Source organism: Opisthocomus hoazin, chromosome 7, assembly GCF_030867145.1.
Source record: "Opisthocomus hoazin isolate bOpiHoa1 chromosome 7, bOpiHoa1.hap1, whole genome shotgun sequence".
NCBI lineage: Eukaryota > Metazoa > Chordata > Aves > Opisthocomiformes > Opisthocomidae > Opisthocomus > Opisthocomus hoazin.
This window is the reverse complement of record NC_134420.1, coordinates 70602297-70629228: the sequence shown is the minus strand read 5'-3', so window position 1 is coordinate 70629228 and position 26932 is coordinate 70602297. Positions and strand designations below refer to the sequence as shown.

The 26932-nt window shown below is 48.4% G+C and overlaps 1 protein-coding gene across 6 annotated transcripts in view; it reads left to right on the top strand.

The window, feature by feature from the left end:
- Window positions 1-26932, top strand: part of FBXO34 (F-box protein 34) — a 46176-nt gene that overhangs the window by 2353 nt on the left and 16891 nt on the right. For 2 of the 6 annotated variants that reach the window (XM_075427071.1, XM_075427067.1), the window contains exon 2: window positions 13177-13255. The exons of 2 other annotated variants lie outside the window; for them this stretch is intronic. The gene's annotated coding sequence lies outside the window, so the exon portion shown is untranslated. Of the gene's footprint in view, window positions 1-433; window positions 525-13176; window positions 13256-26932 lie in introns of those variants that run through there. 2 more of the 6 variants (XM_075427068.1, XM_075427070.1) reach the window with 2 other exon arrangements.

Genomic DNA, 26932 nt, shown 5'->3' with positions numbered 1-26932 from the left:
GGGCTGCGGTTTTGGGGTACAGAGGTGCCGAGGTCGATTTCTGGTGCCGTGAAGTCGAATACTGTGTGGTAGACGTGCAATACTACCTAGCTACTAACTGTCCCTGAGGTTTCAGGTGTCGGCAGCCTTCGTCGTCGCGTGTTATTTTCACTTCTCGCTGCCCTGTAGCATAACAACGCGGGTAATTCGGTATAAGCCTCGAACACCGGCTGCTTTATTGCCAGCAGATATGGCGTATTCCAGGATTTGGGTTTGGTGCCTGGTTTCAGAGAAGGTAGCAGCTTTACTTGTACCTGGTGGTTGGGCCTGTAAGGAAAACACAGGACTGCTCCGAAGCCTGTGATTAAAGATAATGTAGCTTTGGAAGCATGCGTGTCTCTTGTCGCTGTCTGTGCTTTTTTTGGCTCTTGTGGATGATTTGGTTGTCAGATGTATCACGAGGTGTTCCCATCCACACGTTTAAGCTTTTGAAGGAGATGTTGGCTTAGTGAAAGTTGCTGCTTAGAGATCAACTTCCCAGCTTGGTAAGCTCTGCGGTAAGGAGGGCACAGCAGTGCCGCTTCGGTATGCGTGGCTGCTCAGTTTTTATTTGTACCATATTGTGCTGGTTTTGTTTTCTAAGCTATTTTGATGCTATTAACTTACTAAACTTTGAATCCATTCAAGTCAGCGTGACAGCCTTTTTTTAATGTAGGAATGTTGGCTTTTTTTTTTTTTTAACGTCCTTTTTTTTCTCCACCCCTAAAATATGAATTGAGGTAATTGCCCATAGTGCAGGTTCTGGCTGTAGTTGTGGGATTTATATTTGGAGTTCGTGTTTGTAGTTGTGGAATTTGTGTTTATTCGCCGAATAACTTTTGATTTTTGTCTTGTTGTGGAAGGGGGGAGTATCTGCTGTCCCACTTGCTAATCCTGCCGTTGCAGTCTTACGCCTAGAGCGTAACTGCAGATGTGTTTACCACTGTAGGCATGGTGGTTGGTTTTAATCTAGCTATTTTGGGTATCAAAAGCGGAGAAATCGCAGCAGGACTGGCTGGTATAGGGTAGGCTTGCGTGACTTGCGTCAGTGGACAGCACTTGGACAGCCAGTTTGTGGTGCAGCCTGGGTGTCTGCAGCGTCATTGCAACGGGCATCAGAGGCAGATGGATTAAATATAGCTCAGGTACACCTAAACATGTCGGGATTGCACCTCCTGTTGCAGTACAGAGGTAATGGGAGTGTTTACATAGATCACCTTCCCACGCATCCGAGGTTCACCTGCCTCTTGCGGAGCCAGTTGCTGCTGGGCAGCCACATGACTGCTTAATGCTGTTTTGAGAGTAAAAATACACTACAGAGGGACACATAAACGGCTGTTAAGAAAATGTCAGCTTCTTAATAAATAAATATATTATTCAGAAATGGCTGGCTGGTATCTTGGGGTGCAGAAAGTAGTGTTCTTTTCCTTGTGCTTAGGAAAAAAATTGCTGCTTTAGAAGCTGCTATGTCTGCAGCCCGTAGCAAAGTAATGGCATTTAGGTAGCACGGAGGCTGAATTTCTGCCAGTTAAAATCTTGCTGTTCTAATGTGCCATTCTGTACAGTGCTTGGAAGCTAATATACAATGTTCTTCTGCCTTGCAGCAAAACAACTAGTGATTAAAAATTCAGCAGATGTTGTGGTTCACTTCACTACTTGTTCTTGCATCATTCAGGTCATATCACACAATTAATGTTGCTAATGTTCAATCTAGCTTTTTTTGCTCTGAGAATGGAAATAATCTGAACTACCATGGGATTTACAGAACTGTTTTGGCAGGAACTGGGCTATGCAAAGTAAATTATTCAGAACTGTTTTCATCCTTCTCCTGACTTGGAGAATCTCCTTCTGATTTCCCAAATATTATTCGTTCGTGCCAGACAGAGCTTTTATTTCTGCAGCTTTTTTCACTTTAAAAATTGAAATGTTTTCTTTTGATTGCCTTGAGATAAATGAGACTCCCTAGTTGGCCGGGGGGGGGGAAGCACAATAGGTGTAAGTGCTTGCTTCCGTACTTAAACTCAGTATTTCACTTGGCCACAGAAGTATTTTTGTATGAGAATTCTCGTTTTGTTTCAGGGAAGGTTTCTACTGCTTTCAGTACGTCTACTTTTAATTTGCACAATTTTGGTTAATAATATTCAATCCAGTGTGTCACTTGACTTTTAAATTTAAATTAGTGTTAAACTGTACTTTCCCTTCCGTACATTCCTTTAATTATGTAGGTTTTGGGTTCTGTTAGTAGCACGCACACAGGCTCTTGGAAACTTTTTCTGGGAGGTGCAAAGCAGTGTTGGTGTAGCAAGACTTGCAGCTTCTTTTCACTTCCTTCGCCTCCTTGCTGTTCGGAAAGCGCCGGTACGGCCCGAGAAGCAGCCTGTCCTCTCTCTTCGTGCCGAGCGCGGTAGCTGTGGCTTTGGGTGAGCTCCCTGCACTTTCTCATCCTGCTGGTGCTTGCAGGAGGAGGTTGGATACTCCTGGGTGGGTGCCGCCTAAACTGGGTGCATGCATTGCCATACATCTTTATGGATCGTGCTGCTATCAGCACGGCATAAATACCAAGGGTAAGGCGGGCAAACACCTGAGGAAAGTTGCCGGGTCTTTCAGCGTTTTTGAGAGTAACTTGCTATAGCGGGGCAGCTCTTGGCTCGAGCGCTGCAGAGAAACTGAATTCAGAATGTGGGACGCAGGTGGAGTATTTTGGTCAAGGGCACACGCGTGGTGCAGCCATTGCTCAGAGCATTGCTGCAGGCAGCTCGAGAACAGCCGGGCTTAGAGAGGGCTGCGTCTTCCTAAGCACGAAGTGACTAGGAAAGATAGGGAGTAGGAAAAGAAAAGGTGGGTTTGTGCGTTACAGTAGATGATATGCAATACACGATGGAGATGCCTGCAAACCAGGTTTTGGAGAAGTAAATATCTGCAGGGTGGGTGTCAGGAGGATGGGGCCAAGCTCTTTTCAGTGGTGCCCAGTGACAGGACAAGGGGCAATGGGCACAAACTGAGGCACAGGAAGTTCCAGCTGAAGATGAGGAAGAACTTCTTCCCTCTGAGGGTGACGGAGCCCTGGCCCAGGCTGCCCAGGGAGGCTGTGGAGTCTCCTTCTCTGGAGATATTCCAGACCCGCCTGGACACGGTGCTGTGCAGCCTGCTCTGGGTGACCCTGCTTCAGCAGGAGGGTTGGGCTGGGTGACCCACAGAGGTCCCTTCCAACCCCTACGATTCTGTGATTCTGTAATGGGCAAAAACTGGAGGCTTTCAGTTTATGCCTGTTGTTTGAACTTGCAGTTTGGATGACTTTTTGTGATCTGTCAATTAGCACATCAAAGGGATGTGTTTTTAGTCGGGGCGGACATTTTTCCTTGGAAAAACCTGTTTGGACTATTAATGCTAATGTACTTTGAGAGAACTTGTTTCAGCTGAATTGTGGGCAGATAGTCAATCAGTTTGAAAAATGAAGTATTAAATATGTAAACCTTCCTACAGCCTCTTTAGTGTCCTGTTTAGAATGAAGGAAATGAAGCACTCAGAGTGGTTTTTGCATATTCCCGATGCCATGTATGCGTGTATCCAGTGTGCCGTACTTGCAGAATCGATATTCAGGATAACGTGTCTAATCTCTGATTGCAAAAAATAACTTCACACGCAGCTAATTCCATCTGCTGGAAAAATAAGAGCGAGGCTAACTTCATCACGTATTTGGGACCTGCTTTCTGCTGTGCTAATTACTATGTATGAACTTTGGCAATTTGCATATTTTTTTGGCAACCCTAAGCGGCAGCCATTTAATTTAGAATTTTATTAACTTTAAACATCCCTAGCAACTCCTAAGCTACTTCTAGCTCGTTTTGTATTTTTGGTGTTCTACAAGCTTTGATTTAGTAAGCTTCAGTACCATTTTTTTTCTTCTCTTTGAAATGACTTCATATATATCTAACAGCAGCTTGCTGCCATTTCCAGTAACTTTCCACCTGCAATCTAATGCAAAGTTCCTCCTGTCATTCACATAGAAAAGTGTTGAAATTAAAGCCTCGTGAAAGGAATGCTCAAACAGTGGAATTAGAAGCTGGGTTTCAGCTGCTCTTCTGCAGTGTGAGAAGAGCACTTGAAATACTTCAGGTGTAGATGGTTTTCAGAAAGTAACCTTGGGGAAACTGGGGCATGTCAAGTCTGGTCCCAGTTCTGCTAACAGCTGGTCTCACGATGTCAGTTCTTATATCCAAACTCTTTGGAGCTTGAAATCATCATTGCAGATAGCTACTAAATGTTCTCTCTTACTAAAGGCTGGATTTTGACACGTTTTCAGCTTCTCAAGGTATCTGGCAGTGCCTTTTCCACTTGGTTTGCTTCTGTTCGTGTGATCTGCTCCTTTTACTGACTGTGCTGGTTGGCAGTCAGAGGAGGCGTATAATCTATAAAATATTAAAATTGTTGGAATTTTATAGCAAAAAATACTGTCTGCTTTATTAGAATGCTGTTATTTACTGGCTAATTTTCTTTTGGGTGCAATAGACTGGATTAATTTTAAAATCTGAACTACTCTCTGTGCTATGGTCTTACCCCACTTTCTGTCTCAGTATCATAAGAAACTTCCTATTTTGCTACATGCATCTCCAGTCCCGTGTCTTTGTCCCTCTTTCCTCCTCCCTCTTACCCCGTTGATCACTTAAGAATGCAGTTTCTTCCTTAGGATGAACGGGGTTGTATTACTAGGCTCCTTAATTCCTCTTTAACTGGCAGAAAGCCAAGCAGAAAATCTTGTTCATAAGTCACTCTAGAGATTTCTTTGTACATGCTATTATTTTCTTTGCATGCAAACATCACTGAAAAGCTTTTTTTTTTTTTTTTTTTTCCTTCCCCCAAGTCTAGACCAGGCATAATTACGTTCATGTGTGTGTGTAGGCTTGGGTGTTGCCACTCTGCAGCCCAGCAAACAATTTGAAGTCCTTGGGCAGTTTAAGACCAAAATTGGTTGTAGCATCAAAGGCAGCAGCTATCCCTCTGCATCTGGGTAGGTGAAATAATTTTCTGTTGTATCTGAACTTCAAAGACGAACTCATGGCTCGTGCCTGTGGTTTAGCTTTCTGCAGTGTGTCATACTGGAGGCTGTGTTTTTAAAAAATAGTGGGCACTGGGTTCAAGCAGGGCTCGCTGTGTACCGAGTGGTGGTAGCTAGTGTTGAACTGGGGTTTGTGTTCCTTGGCTCACGTGCTTCCAGAGGCAACCCTGTTCCGTTGTCGTTTATAAAGGTCTTGACTGAGGTCTTTGTCCTGAACTTTGCCTCACCTAAGTCTTTATCGCAAAGCGTAAAAATCCTTTCCATCGTGAAGCCTCCACCCTGGCGTTGGGACTGCGGTCTTGATGTATTTCTGCCTTCAAACCTTCGGTGCTTCCTCCTGTCCTGACTCCTGAGGTTGATGGAGGCTCCCTATAAACGTGTATGCAAAGGTGCCTCTTACTGTGCTGCTCTTAGGCTGCTCTCGCTTTGCTATTGCGCTGCCTGTGGCTGTGACTGCCATTTTCTGTCATTTGCCTTCCTGACGTCCCTGCGCAGGGTGTCCCTGCACAGGGTGTTTGCGGCCCGGGCTCCCGCTGCTGAACAGTCAGGGTGTGCAAGGTGTGGTAGCTGGAGACCAATGTCAGGGACTTGGGAAGTGAACTCTGAAAAAACCAAAACCTTGAAGGAAAGCCTGTCCCCTGGAAATTGTTTTCTAGACCTCGGTTTAACCATCAGGGCACCAGTGCTTGTCATCAAGTGTGGGGCAGACTGTTGGTTTATCACTTCTTTTTTTTCCCATTTAATTTCCTTTCTAAAGAAGGACGGCACTCTGCCGTTGGCTTTTAATGAGGTAACTTTATCTTAATAGAATGAAGTGATGCAAAGAGCGCTTGTTTATGCGTCTGAAATCTGAGTAAATCTGTTATCACTTCTGAAAGTTGGGCTGTGGGAGGATTACTGATAGCAATGAATCCATCTTCCATGGCGTTAAGAATAAATCTGTGTGTTTCTCTTAGAACACTCAGGGATTTTTTTTTTTTAAATGCAGTAGGACTGCAGATGTAGTCGTATCAACATGTGTAATAACTTGTTTTGAATTGATCTTGCAGCAGAAGCAGTTGCAGACGTGGCTTTGGTACGAGTTACTGGGAATTCTCTTTTAATGTGGCTTTACAGCCTGTGCTGCGAAGGGGAGCTCAGAGCGGTTGGAGTCGCGCTCCCTGCACGGGTGGTGCCTGGGATGCCCCTGACAGCGGGCTAAGCCAGTTTTCCTAATGATTGCTTCGTTACGTTTGAACAGCTTGTGGGGTTGTTAAAATGGTGTCTGCTCATGTGTCAGCTGTAGGCTGCGGGGTAGGTGCTGGGATAAATAGTAGCAGTTCACATACCTTTGTAGCAAATGTCTCTGCAGTGTTCTGCATACTCTTTTGGCCTTAAAAGGTCTTCCCCCCCTCCTTTTTTCCTTGTTTGGATCACAGTAGATGTAGGCAGCAAGGAAAGGACTGAATCCGAGGAAGTGAAGGCACCAGAGTGTCCTGCAGAGATGGCCAAGTCGTCTTTGGGAAAAGGTTTTTAAGAGGTTAGGAAGAACTTCACTCTGGAAAAAGTCAAGGAACTTAATCTGAGTGTAAGATTGTTGCATCCGTCATGGAGCTCTACAGGGCAAGTTCATTGACGTTGCTAGCTGCATTAATACTAGTTGTAAAGTATTTTTTTAATTCTTTCTTTAGGGCTGGGGGAATGTCCCCTGTGCCCCAGCCCTGCCATGTGTTACTTGGTCACAGTACACCAGCCAGGAATCGTTTTTTATCAGGTGGCTGTGCGGGCAGAGCAAAGACAGGTAAGGACTGAGGGGTCTGTCGGGCTGCGTTCCGCCTGAAGAAGCCTGGAGATTAAAAAAACCCAAAAGTAAGTGCAGAAGCTGGTGGTTACAGATAGAGAAACTTTACTGGGGTATATGTGAGGCAAAGGCAGTTGGGAGAAGGCATGTCTTTGATTAGACCAACTGGTATCTGGTATGCCTACAAATATCTGAAGGGTGGGTGTCAGGAGGATGGGGCCAAGCTCTTTTCAGTGGTGCCCAGTGACAGGACAAGGGGTAATGGGCACAAACTGAGGCACAGGAAGTTCCGTCTGAACATGAGGAGGAACTTCTTCTCTCTGAGGGTGACGGAGCACTGGAACAGGCTGCCCAGGGAGGTTGTGGAGTCTCCTTCTCTGGAGATATTCAAGACCCGCCTGGACAAGGTCCTGTGCAGCCTGCTGTAGGTGACCCTGCTTCGGCGGGGGGGTTGGACTAGATGACCCACAGAGGTCCCTTCCAACCCCTACTATTCTGTGATTCTGTGATTCTGTGATTCTGTGGTATCGCTGGGGTGGAAGGGAGGATGGGTGAGCTTTTGAGCTTGAGTAAATGTCAACGTATTTAATCAGAATTGCAGTCTGGAAGCAGGGATTCACTGTGAGTTGCCATTTGGATTTTGGGTGTCTGGGGCTTTTCTGCGTCTTCCATAGATTAGCTGCAGCTATGGAAGAAGCTGCATCTACCACTTCACAAACGTAAAGCGCAGCCCTTTAAGGGAAGGTGGGTGCAAGTTGCTGAGGTAAAATGAGCCAGCGTTTTCAGGCTGAGGTCGGTAAAGCTAGACAGAGTGCCAGCAAGTGATACCGGGGTCCTGAGCTGAATATATTCACTGCACCGTGGTCGAGCCCAGGAGGATGAGTGAGAGATGCTTTGACTTAAAGCTAGTAGGAACAGCAGGGCTTTTTTTCCTCTGAAAACTGGTGTGCTTTTACTGGAACAGCTAAATGCAGGCATGGTAAGCTTAATTTATGCATGTGTGTGGGTACTTGAGAACACATCCCATTAAGTAAACCAGTAACTTTCTTCTGGGGACGTGCTGGGAATATCACCTTTGCTGCCAGTCAGGGCCAAGCCAGGCTTGTTAGCAGCTTGTAAGCAACAGCCCTGCTTTGCTTTGTGGGTATTTTAAGTGAAGAGGGTAGCAGAGCCAGAGGGAGAGGTGATAACGTCTGTGCTGTTTCTTTTTTTTTCTTTTTTTGGGAAGGGGAGGAGGAGATGAGACTAATTGCATACCTTCCAATTCCAGTTACTTCATTACTGAATAATTGCTGGAGCAGCCCCGCAATCTGCTCTGATAGCAGATAAGCGGTGTGGCTCGCAGCGCTTCAATCTAAACAAAACTTAAGTGCTTTTTTCCTTTTTCCCTGGAGTGAAACTATAATTTCGTTAGGTGGATGTTAGCCAGGACAAGGTTAGTTTTGCAGCTGTCCTGATGCTTCTCTGGGCTTTATGCATGTGAGAGGTGTGTCCACAGTGGATGTACCAAAAATACCCTAAAATACTCCATTCCTTTACCTGGCAGCTTCAGTTGAAGGCTCTGCAAGTAGTTTGCCAGGTGAAGATCTATTTAGCTTTGACACTGGATGTCTCAAAGGGTTTAGATATACACCAAAGAATATTTAGATTATATTGCCTTACCGTAGCGATACATCTTAATTAGTTTCTCTGTCTGCATTAGGCCCTGAATAGTGAAGTGAAACAGCCTGAGCACACCTCTCCTACCAAGTCTGCTGCTTCAGAATACGAGTCTCTGTGGTGAGAGTGGTGTAGTTGACAAGGCTGTAGCAGAATTGCATAGTTTTGGTTCCCCAGTGTAGAAATGGCGTTGTGTGTAACCCATACGATGCAGAAGAATTACTGGGCAGAGCTTCAGAGAGGGGTTTTGTCTGTCTTTGAAATGGGATAAAAGTGCGTTCGTGCATCAAGCTGGATCCTGATAAAATACCTTCTTGGAACTGGTGTTGATCAGGATGATGATTTTGAGATATTGGCTGAAGGCCGTGAGTACTGCAGGTGAGTGCCTGGGTTTTGCGTAGCGTAGCACTGGGCAAAACTTAAACTCTTGTCAGGCGAACGTTTTCTGGACTGCCGTAGAACTGTTAAATCTGATCTGTTCCTAAAAAGACAGCTGACTGTGCAGTCTGAGCCTCATACAGTTCTTTGTCTCCGGTTTTGGCTTGAATGGAAAAGTAGTTTGTTTTCGCTTTAAATCGAACTCCACTGTCGCTGCCCCAGCGGGGCTCTGTTCTCGCAGGCTCTGCGTGGACTCCAGGCACAGCGCTCTTGGCTCTCGCTGCTGTTTGCCGTAAGCCCGAGAACTCCCGTCAGGATGATGGGAGGATGGTAACGCACCGAGACAGGTATTTGTTGACAGGTGTAACATCTTGGGAAAGGAAATGTAGTACGCTCTTTAAATGGTGATAGTTTTTGTAAGTTTGGGCTTGGTTGTGTTGGTTGTAACTGGGTGAATGCGGTTGATCGGGTAGAGCGACTCAGCGTGGATCCAACTGTAGCATTAGGCTCTTTGAATAACTGAAGGTGAAGTGATGGTGAATTTCAAAGAGTTAAAGAGTGCAGGGTCCCCTGAGGTGGGTCTTGCATTTATAGAGTGGCTTTCAGAGGGAAAGACCCAAACACTCTTTGCAGAATGGCCTGTGCATTGTGGGCTGGAGTGGTTACATAGAATCATACAATTCTAGAATGGTCAGGGTTGGAAGGGACCTGAGAGATCGTCTGGTTCCAACCCCCCTGCCTTGAGCAGGGACATCTTCCACCAGCCCAGGTTGCTCAGTGCTCCATCCAACCTGGCCTTGAACACTGCCAGGGAGGAGGCATGAACCTTTTTTTAAGGACGGATTTATTTGTTCATATAGGAGGAAGATACTTTTTTTCCTCTGAGCTGGTCAGACTCCTGCATCCTTTTTTAGCCACCGATATTGCAGGGACAGGAGGCTGGCAGGCTGGGTTGGGTATTGCCTAAATAAAAACTAGGTTCAAGCCTGGAGTGTTACCTGGCAGCAGCCCTGGGGAAGTTGACCCAGCATGTTCTTTGCCACAGTTCCCTTGGGAGAAGGTTGTAGGACACGCAAGTCTCATGTGGGAGCATGGGTGCCACGCTGCCTTTTTAAAAGAGGCCTTTGTAGGGAAAAGTAGCTAAAGGATGGGCTGCGATAACTTTTTCTCATACTGACCAGCCTGCTCTGAGGGTGATATAGGTGGAACAGGGCTCACTTATGGACAGGAGGCTCAGCTGGGTACCAAGGAAGGGTCTGCAAAGCACAGCTCCTTCCTACGAGTGGGCGAAGCTCCTCCACCTGTACGCTTATGATAAGAGTAACCACCATCGCCTAGAGCGAGGGCTTGGCATCTTTTGTGCTGAGGTGGACTGATGGCTGATAAAATGCGGTTTTTTTCATGGATGTCTCAAATCCGCAGTACTAGATTCTGCTTTGTTAGTTGTTGAGCGCTTGTGTGCAGTTCTGTTCCCTTTCTCCAGTAAAAAAAAAGCTAATCCTACATCTCAAAATAGTCTGTTTGCCTTCCCAGCGCTGCGCTTGGTATTTTGGAATTGCCCTTGGGTCTGTGCAAGTTAACAGGGCTCCTGTGGCCATTTGGGGTGGTGAGGTTGCCTTCGCCCATGTTCTGCTTCTCCTCTTGAAGTTTGTTAACCAAGCTTCCATAGCAGCCACCCAGCCTTGGCTCTTCTCCGGTCCTGACCTCTTCGTGGTCGAAGTGGGCTCAGTACTTCCCTCCTCTCCTGCTTGTGTGGGGCTCGGGGCTTTGACCGTCCCTCTGAAGCACAGAATCACAGCATGGCAGGGGATGGCAGGGACCTCTGTGGGTCACCCAGCCCAACCCCCTGCCCAAGCAGGGTCACCCAGAGCAGGCTGCGCAGCACCGCGTCCAGGCGGGTCTGGAATATCTCCAGAGAAAGAGACTCCACAGCCTCCCTGGGCAGCCTGGGCCAGGGCTCCGTCACCCTCAGAGTGAAGTTGTTCTTCCTCATCTTCAGCTGGAGCTTCCTGTGCCTCAGTTTGTGCCCGTTGCCCTTTGTCCTGTTGCTGGGCACCACTGGAAAGAGTCTGGCCCCGTCCTCCTGACACCCACCCTGCAGATATTTAGAGGCATTTCTAAGGTCCCCTCTCAGCCTTCTCTTCTCCAGGCTGAACAAGCCCAGCTCCCTCAGCCTCTCCTCGGAGGAGAGATGCTCCAGTCCCCTCCTCATCCTTGTAGCCCTCCGCTGGACTCTCTCCAGTAGCTCCTCATCTTTCTTGAACTGGGGAGCCCAGAACTGGACACAGCACTGCAGATGGGACCTCACCAGGGCAGAGTAGAGGGGCAGGAGAACCTCCCTCGACCTGCTGGCCACACTCCTCTTGATGAGTGTCTGCAGGCCTTTGCATTGGTGTGTTCATGAGCTGGGATGGGTGGACTGGGCTGCTCCTGTGCTTCAGTATCCAGTGCTTGGGTACCATCTATCTGAACTATAGAAAATGAATTGAAGGCAAATAATCCCGTATTGGAGACTTTTCTGGGGAAAAAAGTTTAATGAGTACCTGAAGGGCCGCAGTCCCATAGATGGTGTGTGGTGTCATGTAGCTGTGAGCAAGTTTTCCTTATTGCAGGAGCTGGATTGATTCCTCAGGGCTGCATAGCATCTGATCTGTATGCGAGGGAGGGGAAAAAGCTGTCCGACTTTAATCTGAATTTACTAGGTAGTTAACAAGAAAGACCTCTGCCCTGAGTAACTTGTTCAGCCTATGTTATGTTGCAGGAGCTCCATGGAGATGAAGCCTGCTGGCTTTATTTTGCTCTGAAATCGATTTGGCTTAGAGTTGCCTCCAGAATCTCAGCCCCTGCAGTACTTCAGACTTGCGGCTGGGTAACCTGCTGGGTGTTTAAGGGCTGAGGTTGGGGCAAAGCCTGGATGCTTTGGTGGCTGAGAGGTGATGCTGGCGTGTGGAACTTGTCATTCAGTTGTCTTCACGCTGAGAGCAACGTGCCTCTTGCCTGCCTCTTCTTCCCTTTATAATCTGCAATTTGTATTTAAAAGTAGAGGGATTTAAGTTTTGTTTTCTCTGCAGTTGTGGTCCCTAGGAGCAATGAGCTGTCGTGATGTTTGGCACTGGAGCTGCCTGTGGTGGCTGATTGCGTAAGCCGGTGTTGCTCAACCGAGCAGGGAGCCAGTGAAGGTATTTGCAGTCATTTAGAAACTGGACTAATTCAGGCCTGAATCAAGCTCAGGCTCAAACAGGTTGTGGAATTTATTTGTACAACACCACTGGGGTGTGTGGCATTGCAGAGACAAATAAACAATGGTTCCCAGCCCCGGGGCTTGTGTTCGGGATTAGATAACGAGGCATGGGGTAATTATAGCCAGGGACCTGGGTGGACGGGTTTGGAGAGGGTGAGAGTTACATCCGTGTGGAGAAACGTTCCTACAGCTTGTTAATGGCACTGTTAAGAAATTGTAGGTGCGTCTGAGGTTATAGGAAGGATGGAGGTCGGCTTTGCAGAAGGAAGTGTTGAGTGAGTTGTAAGAGACGCGTGGATTGAGAAGAGAAAGCGGAAGGAGGTGAACTGAAACTAGTCAAGCGTACGGGGAGTGGCTGGGTTTGCGTAGAGGCACCGGCACTCAAGGGTCTGGAGGAGTTTGGGTGTTAGAGCAGTGCCTGGAAAGTGCACGCCCAGGCCCTAAACACGTGTGCGTGATGTGCGTGGAGGAACATGTAAAGAAGGGGGTCCAGCGTGGCTACTGAGAGCTTTGTGATCTCTCCTCTTTGCTGTCCCTGCAGCCTGGGTGCCCGCGATGCCAAAGCAGCTTCTGCCCAGCCACCCAGTGGGACTTCTCCTTGCAGCTGTAGCTGTGGGACTCTCGTTGGGGTGTACGCGGTCGGTCGGCGCTGCAGTCCTCCTCGGACTGGTGGTGCTCAACGTCAGCACTGCATTGATTGTTGCATTTTCCATCTGAACATGAGGAAGAACTTCTTCCCACTGAGGGTGACGGAGCCCTGGCCCAGGCTGCCCAGGGAGGTTGTGGAGTCTCCTTCTCTGGAGATATTCCAGACCCGCCTGGATGCAGTCCTGTGCAGCCTGCTCTGGGTGACCCTGCTTCGGCAGGGGTTTGGACTGGGTGACCGACAGAGGTCCCTGCCAACCCTCACCATTCTGTGATTGTGTTGTTCTCGTCTGTCCTTTGCATTGGGCACGGGATCTTTTGGGTTTTAAGAGCTGGTTAGTAGTTGTAACACTGTTAACATGTAACTAATGTCCTTTTTCCTTCCGTTTTGCTCTTCAGAAATGCCATTCTCGTGAGTGTGCAAGAAACCTACAGAACTGTAATGTCTAACCCTACATGGAATAACAACTCTTGGAAGGTACCACCCTTTTTTAACTACATGGCTTTGTTGTAGGTTGGGTTAATGGCGTGCTGATCTTGGCTTCAAAGCTCGAAATTGAAGAACCGGGTCTTAGGTAGTGCTGTCCCTTCCAAAAGGGTGACAGTGCTATGACACTCTGGTCTGCGACTCCCAGAAAAGCTGCGGGCAACACAGCACTTGTGCTGGGGTGCCAAGGGGCCATCCCTGGTCCTCTGCAAACGATCTCCTGAGGCAGAAGTCTGGTGTTGCCTTAGGAACAGATGGTGGTTTCTATTTGGAGAGTTGAACTGGACGTTCTTCATACTTGGTGGCCATCCTTAGAAACGTAATGCCCTTCTTTTTAGTGATGCATGATGGCTTGCCTGTTTGTCCTCAACTTAATGACCTTCTGGATCGTCTTTCTTGACGAGAGGCTTCTAGTCATATTTATGAAGAGTGTGATGATTAATTGCAGTTACACTTTAACATTTAGATTGAGATGTCTTAGCTGTTTGTGCTGCATTAACCAGCTCTGAGGTGTTGGCTTGCTCCGCTGTCTGATCCCGCGGTGATGCCATAACACTGAATTTTGGACTGACATTGGACTGACATTTTGGAGTGACATTGGACTGGAGAAAGGCCAATGTCACTCCAATCTTCAAAAAGGGCAAGAAGGAGGACCCAGGGAACTACAGGCCGGTCAGCCTCACCTCCATCCTGGGAAAGGTGATGGAGCAGCTTATCCTGGAGGCCATCATCAAGCAAGTGGAAGAAAAGAAGGTTATCAGGAGTAGTCAGCATGGATTCACCAAGGGGAAATCATGCCTGACCAGTCTAATAGCTTTCTACGATGGCATGACTGGCTGGGTAGACAAAGGGAGAGCCGTGGATGGTGTCTACCTTGACTTCAGCAAGGCTTTCAACACAGTCTCCCATGATATCCTCCTGGAGAAGCTGAGGAAGTGTGGGCTAGATGAGTGGTCGGTGAAGTGGATTGGGAACTGGCTGAATGGCAGAACTCAGAGGGTTGTCATCAGCGGCGCTGAGTCTAGTTGGAGGCTGGTGACAAGTGGTGTCCCTCAGGGGTCAGTACTGGGCCCAGTCTTGTTTAACTTCTTCATCAACGACCTGGATGAAGAGTTAGAGTGTACCCTCAGCAAGTTTGCTGATGACACCAAACTGGGAGGTGTGGTAGACACACCAGAAGGCTGTGCTGCCATTCAGCGTGACCTGGATAGGCTGGAAAGCTGGGCAGAGAGGAACCTGATGAGGTTCAACAAAGGCAAATGCAGGGTCCTGCACCTGGGGAGGAACAACCCCAGGCACCAGTACAGGCTTGGGGCTGACCTGCTGGAGAGCAGCTCTGTGGAGAGGGACCTGGGTGTCCTGGTGGACGACAGGTAAACCATGAGCCAGCAGTGTGCCCTGGCTGCCAAGAAGGCCAATGGGATCCTGGGGTGCATCAAGAAGAGTGTGGCCAGCAGGATGAAGGAGGTTCTCCTTCCCCTCTACACTGCCCTGGTGAGGCCTCATCTGGAGTACTGTGTCCAGTTCTGGGCTCCCCAGTTCAAGAAAGATGAAGAGCTACTGGAGAGAGTCCAGCGGAGGGCTACAAGGATGATGAGGGGACTGGAACATCTCCCCTACCAGGAAAGGCTGAGGGAACTGGGCTTGTTCAGCCTGAAGAAGAGAAGGCTGCGAGGGCACCTAATAAATGCTTATAAATATCTGCAGGGTGGGTGTCAGGAGGATGGGGCCAAGCTCTTTTCAGTGGTGCCCAGTGACAGGACAAGGGGCAACGGGCACAAACTGAAGCAGAGGAAGCTCCAGCTGAAGATGAGGAAGAACTTCTGAGGGTGACAGAGCCCTGGCCCAGGCTGCCCAGGGAGGCTGTGGAGTCTCCTTCTCTGGAGATATTCCACCCCCGCCTGGACGTGGTGCTGTGCAGCCTGCTCTGGGTGACCCTGCTTGGGCAGGGGGTTGGGCTGGGTGACCCACAGAGGTCCCTGCCAACCCCGAACATTCTGTGATTCTGTGACTGCCCTCTGTGTTACCGTGGCAACAGACTGATGTCACAGACTCAAGGACATGACTTCAGTGTATGATCATGCGGAGGCACGAATAGATTGGTGAAGGAGAGAGCTGACTCATGCACATCTCGACAGGAAGCAAGGGGACTGCAGGTTACAGTTGACCAAGCACGGTGCTTCATAGAATCACAGAATAGTAGGGGTTGGAAGGGACCTCTGTGGGTCATCTAGTCCAACCCTCCTGCTGAAGCAGAGTCACCTACAGAGACCTTCGGTATGACAGTTCGCCTCTTAGGCAGAGGAGGGGCTGGTCATGTCTTTTAAGACAGGAGCAGTTGTCCCGGTGAGCTTCTCTTTACCGTGGATAAGCAGACATCTTGCAGGTATCCTGTGTCTTTTACAGGTGGTGTTCTGGGGTGGGGAAAACTGGTCTCTGGTTTCAGAGCCTTGAAAGGGCACTTTTTTGTTTGAATTATGAAGAACTTCTCAGTGGTCTTGTAAGCACGCTGAGAACAGTTCGCCTTGCTTCATGTTGTTCAAACAGTTTAATTGGTTTTCCAAAGCTTTTATTTTATCCACAACATGGAAGGTGAAAGGGGAGTTCTGCATCTGCATTACGGTCACATTTTCCTATATCCTATTAGCAGATTCCAAGATTGTTTAATGTGATCTCCACCCATTTCGTTTGGCTGCAACCTTTGCTCCCATGAAAACAAGGCTGATTGTTCTGAATTGCTGTGTGTATGTGCTTTGGCACGGCATGAAGGTACCTATAATAACACAACCATTGTCTGGAAAAAAAAAAAGCAGTTTGCAGTTAATAACTACAAATAAAAGGGTGCAGTACTGGGGCAAGACAGATAATGGTTGTTTTCCCACCCGTTACGTACAGCAGGTTCTCGACATGGTCACCCCTCGGCACGGGATGTGGGCTTTAGAGTAGTATGTGAACATGGGGAATAGGGGACTGAAATATTTGCGTGTTGTTCCAAGTTTCTCTTTCCTGGACGCGGTTCCATTGCTCATATCTACGGATGGGGAGGCTGAATGACTTTTGCACAATGCGGCGTTTTATTTGCATGCTGCGAGCAGTTGAACAAGTGTGTGTGCTAAATGAAGCATTGCCACTTTCAGTTAGCAGCTGACGCACCCTTAAAATAAAGTAAAAAAAAAAAAAGTGCCTTTAGGTTGAACAGTGGGGTTTTGAGGGGTGACATTGTGCTGTCTGTTTGAGCGGACGGTGGGTCGTGCCAAGCCTGAACGTTAACTTGAAATGCTGTGGGATTCAGCAGACAACCAACTAAAACTCCATCGTGCCGAAGTAATTTTTGCTCATCTCTGCACTTTGTGGAATGAAAGCTGTTACAGCGCAACGTTTGGAAGTAACGTAATTGTTTTAAATGTTCCCTGTCACAGGAATTGAGGATATTGAGCAGAAACTGGCATTTCTTCTCGCAGTTTGGTTGCCTCGCAGCACAGGAAGCTGCAGAGTGTTAAAAAAGAGGCAGGGAAGGAGCTGAACAACCCTCGCTCTAAATCAGGGTGCTTGAATTTGGTGCCTGGCCTTGAGCTGAAAGGGCTGGAAGCTCCGCAAGATTCGGCGATTCACGCTGCTCTGCAGCGAACAAGAAGATAATGGTGGTGGACTGTCAGGAAGGCAGCCCCGCTAGAAAAGCGAGGCTTTGTGATACGGTACAGGGGAAGGAAGTCTGGAGAACTTAGAAAAGGAACAGATGTTTTTGGAGGTGGGGAAAAACTTAACTGTCCGTGTAGTTTGCTCTTGCAGCGGAGCCAGCAGAAGGAACTTGATACCAAACAAAAGTAGGCACACCCAGTATTTAGCACAGGGATCCTGGAAAGCTGCTCCTCCGTGCCGCGATGCTTTGCTGTCTGGCAAATGCCTTGTACGGGGCCATCTCGCAGAGGCAGAAGGGAATAATAGAAGTACCTGTGAGTTTGTGCAAAGGTGTGTGTAAAAGAGCTTGGAGGTGTTTGATGCTTCTCTTCAACAACAACAATAATAATAATAATAAAAAAAATCTTAATGAGTGTATAAAATAATACTTGAAGCAGGAAGCCAAGAGGGATGCCGTTCCCCGAGAAGGAAATCATGACAGAAGATACAGTAAAAAAGAGGGAGAGGTTGCTTGTAGGGCTTGTTTATGGATGGCGGTGACTGGAAGTGTGGTGAAGCAGATTGCTGATCCTGTGTATCAGCATACGAGTGGCAGTGATTTTTCAAGTTGTTGAAACTTGCATGCAAAAAATAAATTATATTTTGCTCTTACTAATAGGTTAATCCACTGTAATTGACTGTGAGATAAACCTGGGGGAATTTTCCCGTCTGTATGCGACGCACAACCTCTTTGCTGTCTGCTTGGCAACTGTACCTTCAGATAATTAAAAGCTGTTTTTGAAATCCACTCTTCTTTCAACTGTTATTTTTTAGCATCGTGCTGCTTCTCTGAGGCACATCAGTCACTCGCCTGGCTAAGGTGTCAAAAACAAAATAACGCAGTTTTAGGAAAGGCAAACTGCAGATGAGCCGTTTTGCTTTTTTAACACACAAAACCTACAAAAGTAGGTGAATGTGTGAGGTTTTTTAACATGCCACATCGCTGCCGCATTTCTAAAAATAATTCAGCTTTCCCAGTCCACTATGGAATATTGTAAGTTCACTTTGACTTTCTAAAATCTCATGCCGCTTGCCCCTCTAAAATCAATAACCCAGCCTCCATGGCTGCCTCTGCTGAGGAAGCAGTTGTAATTAGCCAGAAATTACAGGAGTCGTTCAGCACAGGGATCCGCTGGCTTCAGCACATAGTTTCGTTGCTCTGTAGTGTTTTGAGAGGCTGAAGGGTGGGATGCGGCTCCAGTGAGTTTCCAGATTCCTAACAGTGTGAGGGACTGTTTTTAATAGTGATGATAAAAACAGCTATTCCCAGTTGGAGGTTAGTCAGTGGTACAATTATCAGAGCTATGAAATAGTGCAGGGATGGCTCAGGATGGAAAAACTAAGGCTTGAAACTTATTTTCTTGAGGGAGCTGTTTGAATCTGTTTCCCGCAAGCTCGTAGAGAATTAGTAAGAGATGCTAAATGGGGAGAGATGGAGCTGATGGGGCTTGGTTGTTACTTCGTCAATTTATTTTTCAGGCTAGCAAACTTCAGTTGGCTTTTGGGAGAGGGATTTGGTAGCAATTTGTTGACGAAAGCCAGCGTGCTGAGTCGGAGCAGGCGTGCTTGATTTTTAAAGTTATGGTCTTCTGCTGCACGGTGTGCTCATGCCAGCTGCTCAGCCTAAAAACGCCCTGAGTATCTGCATAGTACAGGAACGATCCCCAGCTCAAAACCTGGTTCGCTTACACCCTCTAGTTTAAAACACAGTTGTGGGTAGCTTATTGTCTGCTTCGTTTTCTGCCAATTTGGTGGTTCTCGTTCGTATTTTCTCTGTTTTGTCTAAGAGGAGGAAACCCTGAAAAGAGAATATTGATTGTCCTGGGGGGGAGCCGCAGGGAATGCCGAGTTAGGTAGCCATACATGTATTTTCCCTTGTCTGTCTTGCTTATAAAGCTGTTTTTGCATTCATAAGTCGAAAAGAACTGTGAAAAAAAAATCCGAATCGGATGTTTTCCGATGAACTATTAGCAAAGTTCATACTTCTAAAGTGGGCATTAACCTGGAAAGAACTGCACCAGAATGATTTCTGTTGTGTCCTGTTGTAGGTCGGTGTGACTGAGTTTTGAAGATGAAACATGAAAAGGGAAAGATATGCAGCGAAAGTTGTCACAGCTAACAAGGCATTTGAGCGTGCGGGAGCTATCCTTTACGGAAATTTGGATGCTATTTTGGGGCCTTTCTTTTTTTCTTTGTAGAAGGAATTACAGCAGAATTTGTGCTATGCTTGGAATTTCTGAAAATTTAATTGTGTTAGTTGCTAGGCGTATCAACTACAAAGCTCTAAAAATATAAACCTATTTTTTACTTCAAGTAACTGAGTTATTAATGGGGAAAAAAAAATCTTTAATCTTTTTTTGGCTACATTTTTAAAGATCCCTGGAATTGGTAGGTTTCAGAATTAGCTTAGATTTTAAGCAGTCTTTTGAAACACGCAAAAAGATACCGTATTTAATGTTGATCTCCCCTGCAGTTTACCTGCCAAAAGCCCAAGCTTATCTGTAGCTGAGTTAGTTCAGCAGAAGACGTTCTGTGTATGATGTTCTTTTAAGAATTTGTATAAAACCAAGCAGGTGCTTTGGCTGGGGTCTAAGATTTTTAGCGTGTGCTCTTGCCTGCCTTCGGGGCAGACCTGTTGGAGAGCAGCTCTGTGGAGAGGGACCTGGGAGTGCTGGGGGATGACAGGGTGACCGTGAGCCAGCAGTGTGCCCTGGCTGCCAAGAAGGCCGATGGGATCCTGGGGTGCATCAAGAAGAGTGTGGCCAGCAGGGCAAGGGAGGTTCTCCTCCCCCTCTACTCTGCCCTAGTGAGGCCCCATCTGCAGTGCTGTGTCCAGTTCTGGGCTCCACAGTTCAAGAAAGATGAAGAGCTATTAGAGAGAGTCCAGCGGAGGGCTAAGAGGATGAGGAGGGGACTGGAGCATCTCTCCTGTGAGGAGAGGCTGAGGGAGCTGGGCTTGTTCAGCCTGGAGAAGAGAAGGCTGAGAGGGGGACCTTAGAAATGCTTATAAATATCTGCAGGGTGGGTGTCAGGAGGACGGGGCCAGACTCTTTCCAGTGGTGCCCAGCGACAGGACAAGGGGCAACGGGCACAAACTGAAGCAGAGGAAGCTCCAGCTGAAGATGAGGAAGAACTTCTTCCCTCTGAGGGTGACGGAGCCCTGGCCCAGGCTGCCCAGGGAGGCTGTGGAGTCTCCTTCTCTGGAGATATTCCAGCCCCGCCTGGACGCGGTGCTGTGCAGCCTGCTCTGGGTGACCCTGCTTGGGCAGGGGGTTGGGCTGGGTGACCCACAGAGGTCCCTGCCACCCCCAACCATTCTGTGATTCATCTCAAGCAGGTTAGCCTTAGCGTGTCACTGGTCACACGTCTGTGCCTTTGAGCATTCAAAATCCTTTCTGGTCTCTTTGAGCAGGTTCTGTGGTTTGCAGGCTGCAAAGCAGTTTAGTGCTGAGAAGCAGTTTAGTGGCGAGAAGCATCCTCTGCATCCAGCTGCCGTTCCCCAGATCGCTCACCTGCGTTTGCGTGGCCCCAGCCCCGCTCGCCGATGCGCTGTGCTCTCCCCATGGCTCCTCTGGCTCGGCTGTGTGTGCCTGGACAGGCTCTGTTGTGTGACGGCTGCAAGTGCCTGGTCCTGTATGCCGGATAACTAGGGGGTCTGCTTTGGCTGCGGCGTGGTGCCAAGTGCCGTCGTGAGTCTCATCTGCATTGCTGTGCTGTTCCTTCTGTCACGGGTTTGCATTACATCTTTATTTTGCTGCCTTTGACACCCTGCTGTCCCGTTTCGTTGCCACGCATGTGTATGACTTCATGCTGCAGGCCTGGAGCTGCTGGAGAGACGCTAGCACGGTGCACGGCAGTAGGCAAGAGGTAAACTGCTGGTTTGAAGTGATGGGGCCTCATCCTGCCAGCAGTGAGCAGCTGGCTCCAGTGCTGCGACAGGTTAATCTTCTAATGAAGGGTGAAGATTGGCAGCCTTTGATGTGCAGTCTAATTGAAAATAGGTGACTCTTGCGTGCGGTGTCAGTGAAACGGCACCAGCACTTAACGGCGGAGTCAGAATAACATTAATTTCTTCAGATTTTGTGTGAAGTTGTGTGGTGAGTTAGCCTTGGCCAACAGCCAAACGCCCACCCAGCTGCTCGCTCGCTCCCCCTCCTCTGCGGCGCGGGGTGGTAATAGGCTTAGAAAGCTTCTGGGTTGAGACAAAGTCAGGGCAAAACAGAAAAATGATTTTATCACCAGTTAAAGCAGATTTAGGTAGTGAGAAACGAGAAGATAAACATTAAACCAGCACCTTCGCTCTCCTCTCTTGCTGCAGGGCAATACCTGCCCTGCTGTGGAGCACCTCCTCCCTTTCCTTCTCTGACCTTGGCGGGTTTTTTCTCTCTCCTCTGTCTGGTGTTTTTTGCCCTTTCTTAAATACCTCTCCGCAGTGGTGCCGGTCGCTTGGCCGATGGGCTCAGCTGTGACCTGCGGTCGGTCGTGGCGGAACCGGCTGGAGAGGGCCCGGGGCAGCCACGGCCACCTCCTGCGGAAACCCTCGTAGAACCTGATGCTAATTAGTGATTTTTTTTCAGTCTTAGGCTGCAGCCTGTTCTTCGGGGGCTCTTTGTTTTGCTTGCTGAGATACCACTGGAAAGATCAGTGAATCCGAAGGCTGTCGAGAGCGTGTGGGGGTGGTGTGTCGTGTTTGTCAGTGAGTGGCTGGGATGGTTTCAGATGCTCCTAATGAATCTGTGCTGTTGGAGATTTTCTGTCCTCAGCAGGAGTAGTGGTGTGGAAGAAATTCTTCCCCATGAGGGTGGTGAGGCCCTGGCCCAGGTTGCCCAGAGAAGCTGTGGCTGCCCCCTCCCTGGCAGTGCTCAAGGCCAGGTTGGATGGGGCTCTGAGCACCCTGGGCTGGTGGAAGATGTCCCTGCTGATGGCAGGGGGGTTGGAACCAGATGAGCTTTGAGGTTCCTTCCAACCCAAACCATTCTATGATTCTATGCACTTTGTTATAAAATATTCCGTCAAAAACAGTTTGAGCTTCCTGGACATGAAATCTGTCCTGAAGTTGGATATACTTAGTGTAACCTGAATTTGCAGAGCACAATTTTTTTGTAAACTGCTGACGTGTAAATTTGAAATCTCGGGGTTCAGCGATTTTACGTTATCCTTGCAAGATGAAAGATCGTTTTCTGTGAAAGCATGACACTGGGCCATCAGCAGTGTCCCAGTTTAAAGAAAAATTTCAAAGGATTTAAGATTTCGTGACAAACCGTGAGATGTATGTGAAAACAGGGTGGATTCTGTGTGACGGAATAATTTGAGCGTTTTGAAATTAGAGAAGGGCTTGCAACTCATGGCACGGTTACTTCTACAACTGTTTTATTTTTTGAGTACAGTTACATTTAACCTAGTGTTTGTGTTGCTGAGCAAGGCTTCTGGTTATTGAATTTGGTTTTGGAGACCCTTAGGAAAAATTTGGATGCTTTAGAGAAGCAGAGTGAATATTGTAACCTCTGAGCTCTGTGCTGGATTGGCGGAATGAATCCGTGTGGACAAAATGACGTCGTTCTGCTTGGAGTCTCTTTTTCTGTGTGGTTTTTATTTTGGTTGCTTTTTGGAGGGGGTGGTTTTTTGGTTTCTTTGGTTTGTTTTGTGCCTGTGTTTTTTGTTGAGAAGGTGTTCCCAGTGGCACAGGTCAGAGAAATCAACAAAATACTGTTTTGGTGAAAGGATAAGATGCCACAGAAATAAAGAAAAATTAATGACCCCTTATTCTGCAAAACTATTTAGGGCTGGACCTGTCAGCAGGGTATGTGGGGCGGTCTCTGTGAAAGGAGAACTGTCAGCCCAAAGGCTGGTCCAAACCAGTTAGAGCCATATAAACCAGTTAGAGCTGTATTGAATTGAGTGAATTAAGGTTGAAAGCTGAGAAATTTAGTGTTTATCATTGGGTCACCTCCTGTGGGGTTTTCCGTATTAACAAAGTTCTAAAGAAGGAGTTGCATTTATTTATTTACTGGATATTTAGGAGTTAGCTGAAGGTTTGCTCTTCAACTTTAGAAGCCATTTAATACCCCATAGAGAGAAGCACAGAAGCAATTATTGCTGTGCCTTGTGTGCCATGGTGCAGGGGGACTGCTTGCCTGTATAGTGTCAAGTATGAGCTTTTTGGTTTCCTGCTGACGCTTTACGTTGTCAGTATATGCCAATAAAATAGCCAGTCCTATGCTGGAGTACACAGATTCAAGGGTACACCTGTAATCAGAGGAGTATCGTAAGTGGATTTATTTTCACTGTGTTGTAAGAGCTGCCACAAAACAGGCAAAAGAAACTTTAATTTTAAGTGTTAGAGTGGGTTGTTCGGCCGTGCTCTTGGATCACTAACGAACTATTAGGGGCGAACTGCTGTTGGACCACGAACAAACCAGCGAATGACTGCTGTCAGGCGGGCCGTGTGATGGTCAGTTTATTGTCTGTCGCAGCAAAACTGAATCTGCCAAGTTGTTACGGGTTTGTGTGGCAAGGTTTGGGTAGCGGGGGGCTATAGGGGTGGCTTCTGTGAGAAGCTGCGAGAAGCTTCCCCCATGTCTGATAAAGCCAGTGCCAGGTGGCTCTGAGATGGACCCGCCGCTGGCCGAGGCCAAGCCAGTCAGCGATGGTGGTAGCGCCTCTGGGATAAAGTATTTAAGAAGGGGAAGAAAAAAACTCGTCGGGGAAATGGCAGTGAGGAGAGAGGAGTGAGACGATGTGAGAGAAATCTCTGCAGACACTAAGTCAGCTAAGAAGGAGGGTGAGGAGGTGCTTGAGACGCCGGAGCAGAGAGTCTTCCCTTGCAACTCGTGGTGAAGACCATGGTGAGGCAGGCAGTCCCCCTGCATCCCATGGAGGCCCACGGTGGAGCAGATCCCTACCTGTAGCCCATGGAAGGGACCCCAGGCTGGAGCAGCCGGATGCCTAAAGGAAGCTGTGAGGAGCCCGTGCTGGAGCAGGCTCCTGCCGGGACCTGTGGACCCGTGGAGAGAGGAGCCCATGCTGGAGCAGGTTTGCTAGCAGGGCTTCTGACCCCGTGGGGGACCCACGCTGGAGCAGCCTGTTCCTGAGGGACTGCACCCTGTGGGAAGGACCCACGCTGGGGCAGTGCGTGAAGAGCTGCAGCCCGTGGGAAGGGCTCGCGTTGGAGAATTTTGTGGAGAACCGTCTCCCGTGAGAGGGACCTCACGCTGGAGCAGGGGCAGAGTGTGAGGAGTCCTCCCCTGAGTAGGAAGGAGCGGCAGAGCCAAAGTGTGATGAACTGACCATAACCCCCATTCCCCTTCCCCCTGCGCTGCTCAGGGGGAGGAGGGAGAGAATCACAGAATCACAGAATAGTAGGGGTTGGAAGGGACCTCTGTGGGTCACCCAGTCCAACCCTCCTGCTGAAGCAGGGTCACCTACAGCAGGCTGCACAGGACCTTGTCCAGGCGGGTCTTGAATATCTCCAGAGAAGGGAGAAATGGGAGTGAAGCTGAGCCTGGGAAGAAGGGAGGGGTGGGGGGAAGGTGTTTTAAGATCTGGATTTATTTCTCACTATCCTACTCTGATTTGATTGGTGATGAATTAAAATCCCTTTTCTCCCCAAGTTCAGTCTGTTTTGTCCGTGATGGTAATTGGTGAGTGATCTCTTCCTGTCCTTGTCGCAGCCCTCGAGCCTTTCATCATATTTCCCTTCTCTCCTGTCCAGTTGAGGAAGGGGAGTGATGGAGCGGTTTTGGTGGGCACCTGGCGTTTCTCCAGGCCAAACCAAAACACAAGTGCATGCCAAAATGGGTCAAGTGGACCTTTCCAGCCAGGATCCCTAACACCCACAGGTGACACAGGGCGATCAAATGAGCATTGACAATCCTAATCTGCCACGTCAGTGCTGTAATAATAATCAGGATCTTCAGCGAACTAACATTGCGTTCTTGGAAAAGATGGGATTCTTCTCTTTGCTGGTTTTAACTGGCTTTGTCTGAAGTGGGGCAGGTTGGCTCTCTGTTGGCATTCCAGCTGATCCCTTTCCTGTAGGCTGCCTGGATTTCTGCCTCTGGTGTTTGTCCTAAAACTCCCATCTAATGTCGCTTCTTCATCTTGCAGTCATTTCTGCCGTTCTTTGCATGTACAGGAGCAATCCGATGAGACCTCAGCCTGACAAAACGAGGGCACAACGTCTCCAGAGCTCCGGGACTGCTTCGCTACTATTTTTGGAACCAGCTCTATTGCTTCTATAATAGGAAAGCTTCTGGAAACTTTCTCCTTCCCCTCGCCCCAAGAAAGTGGCCTTTCATGTAATTCAGAATCTGCACGGCAGAACAAATCTGGTTTTATATGCTGAGTAATTTGGACGTGGCTTGTGGATCCTGTGGCCTCAAGTGGGGAGCGGTACAGCGAGGATTTCTACCCGTACCCAGCAGCTCTAGCCCCGCTCGGGGGTGTTCCGCGACCCCCTGTTTGTCATTCGGGGCACACCGTGGGCTACGCGGTGGCAGGGAGTGCCAAAGGAGGTGGCAGCTTGCTAGAAAGCGGAGTGGTGTGTGATCTGGGTGCATTTGTCCCCAGCGCTGGAGCAGCATTGGCAAGTGAGGGATTTACTGGTTTTGTTTTCCTCTTGGATCAAGCAGAACAAATCTAATGAGCCAGTTCTTAACTTCTTCCCTGTTGAACAACAGGTGATGTCCTTACCCAGATTGTGCAAGACAGCTGAAGCCTTTCAGGAATAGCTGAACAAGGGAAACACTTGTGAGATGATTTTTTCCCCGATATTAAAATACAGGGCTAACAAGGTGCAGCAGAGCTTACCTTTCCTTTTGCTTTTTCCCTTTTGAGATTTCTCTTTCGAGGGGAGAGTGGACAACTTAGTCCTTCCAACGCTAACCACACCTAGAGGAGAGAAATCGCAGCAGTGATAAATTTGAAACCTTTTGTTCTTTACTGACGTGATCTTGGAAGGAAGAGAGGTCCTCCCTGTAGTACCTCATTAGAATAAGTATTTTGTGTGCTTATCGGTACAGCAAGCAGCGCTGTTTGACAGCACTGGAGAGTCGAGTGTTGCCTTGGAGCCCTGCACGCTTGTTTCTCCGCTTCCGAATCGCTCTGTGTGTCGCACACCGCAGTCGAAAGCGTTCCTTTCCACTGACTGGGAAGAAGCTAAAACCCACTTTGTGGCAGACGGCTTTCCTGGCACGATTCAAGGTGCGGATTTGAGGCAGACGGGTCCAGTTTGAGTTGCTGAGAGCCTCATCCCGCCGGGCTTTGCTGGTGGAGGTCAGTGGGTTCAGGGAGCCGACCTCTGCTGGGTTAATTTTCTGCTAGCTCACCTCCTTGAGCTGCTTCAGGTGAGAAACCAGACGGGATTTATCCAGCACGGATACAGGGGGAGGACTGGAAGGAAGAGAGGGATGAGACCCCAGCGTGGCTGGAGTTACAGTGACCAAAAGGGCTGTGGGGCTGTGCCGTGTTTCGGAGCATCCACGTGCTCCCTGCCGACAGGGATGCCCAAGCTCGGATTTACGTGGGGATCTTCAGATTTTGGTTAAGTAACTGCTCTGTCTGGTTGTTATCCAGGCTGTGGGTGGGAGCTTGGTGGAGCTTTGAGAAGGGCTGAGGTGAATTTGGTGGGGAAACGAGCCAAGGGCCGTGGTGATGAGGTGCTTGCTGCTTGGCCGGCTCTGATTCCCGGTGCCTGGAGGAAGCGGTATCAGCAGGTTTTAGTGTGTAAGTAGGCATGGGAAGGTTCATTCCCCCTAGAACCCCTGTGGCAGCTTTATTGCTGTTAGATAACATCAGATGCATGCAAAGTTAGACTTTTTGACCATCAGACAGAGGGGAAGCTGAGCACCTGAGGTTTCACAAGGCAAACAAGGTCTGTGGTGGCTCCCGTAGCCGCCTGCTGCAGGGGAAAAGGCTGGTCTGCAGTTCAGCAGGACTCGGAGAATCTCATCTGATTGTAGGTATTAATCTTTGTATCTCTTAATGCTTGTG